At 46.7% G+C, this 1290-nt stretch overlaps 1 non-coding gene across 1 annotated transcript; it reads left to right on the top strand.

Annotated features, from left to right (window-relative positions):
• Nucleotides 1-318: 318 nt before the first annotated feature.
• TRNAC-GCA (transfer RNA cysteine (anticodon GCA)) lies at nt 319-390 on the top strand. Its single transcript has one exon. It is a non-coding gene; the product is annotated as a tRNA-Cys (tRNA).
• Nucleotides 391-1290: the final 900 nt, after the last annotated feature.

The following is a 1290-nucleotide window of genomic DNA, read 5'->3' as shown; positions in this document are numbered from 1 at the left end:
AAAAAAAAAAAGAAAGAAAGAAATCGGTGTAGAAGAGTTCCTACAGCCTTCCAGCCAGGAGAGGAGATCTCCAGGGCTCCAAGGGAAAGGCTGGTGGGTACGAGGGGCACATGCCAATAGTGGGGGAGATGGTCGGTTTGTTCATGCTTTGGGAGATTCCTAACTCCACTCGGCCACCTACTTCTTTTTTTTTTTTTTTTTTATGTTTATTTATTTTTGACGGAGAGAGCGGTCTGTCCCAGCTGCTCATCGCTTTACGGGGAGTCTGGGTGTGGCTGTCCAGATGAAGAATATTAATTAAGCCAGGCCACAACAGAAGGGGGTATAGCTCAGGGGTAGAGCATTTGACTGCAGATCAAGAGGTCCCCAGTTCAAATCTGGGTGCCCCCTATTTATTCCTAATTTATATTTGTGCTGCATTTTTTTTTTTTAAACTTCCTCTTCCTTATTAGATGTCAACGGAAAGTTGTTTTTCTCCCCTGGAACCAGCAAACTGGTGAAGCTTCATACCAAAGTTGGGGGTTCTTACCTCAAAATAGAACTGGGAATCACTGAGGAGTCTATAAAAGTGCCATTTTCCAGGCCTCACCCCAGAGCAATGAAATCAGAGTATCTGGGGTGGAGCCCAGTTAGGGTGAGAGCTCCTTAGAGTTGAGAACCAGCCTTAGTTAGCTTCCAGGAAGCTTCTTAGACCCAGGCTGCCTCATCCCCGCTCTGTGTGCCCAGCACCTTGTGTTCTGGACCTCCTCCCATTCAGCCCTAAGTATACATCATCGGAAGGCGACGTTGACGGTGTCTTCCAGAGATGTTAACTGTCTCTGCCTCAGTTTCCTCAGTCCTCCCCCTTTTTAATCCGGGCAATCTCTGTGCACGGGAGGGGGGAGTGGTCTTCTCTTTCCAAGCCAAAGCACCAGGATCTGTGGCTCAGACAGCAGGCTCTCCTGGGGCCGAGAGAGTTTGTAGAGGATGAATTCTCTACCTGTCCAAGTGCACGGTTAGCTTGAGGAACCATTAAAGCCAATGGTATGTCCTCCTCAAGGCTTCAAAGTAAACTTCTGCATGAGGGGCTGGTGAATTATGTATCACCCGTCTCAAAACTGAAGAATGTTATGGCTTTCTGTGGTCTGGAGGCCAAGCCGCTGAGCATTTTGGTAGACAATCCCAGAATTCGCCATGAGTCCCGAGATTCCCGCATGGAATTCGGAAATCTGTCATGATTTCTACAATCCCTTACACCAGTCATCTTTTTTTTTAATATATATTTTTTGATGTTTGTTTATTTCTGAGAGA

This window comes from Acinonyx jubatus, chromosome A2, assembly GCF_027475565.1.
Source record: "Acinonyx jubatus isolate Ajub_Pintada_27869175 chromosome A2, VMU_Ajub_asm_v1.0, whole genome shotgun sequence".
Lineage (NCBI taxonomy): Eukaryota > Metazoa > Chordata > Mammalia > Carnivora > Felidae > Acinonyx > Acinonyx jubatus.
The sequence above is the reverse complement of the archived record's forward strand: the minus strand, read 5'-3'. Positions and strand labels throughout refer to the sequence as shown.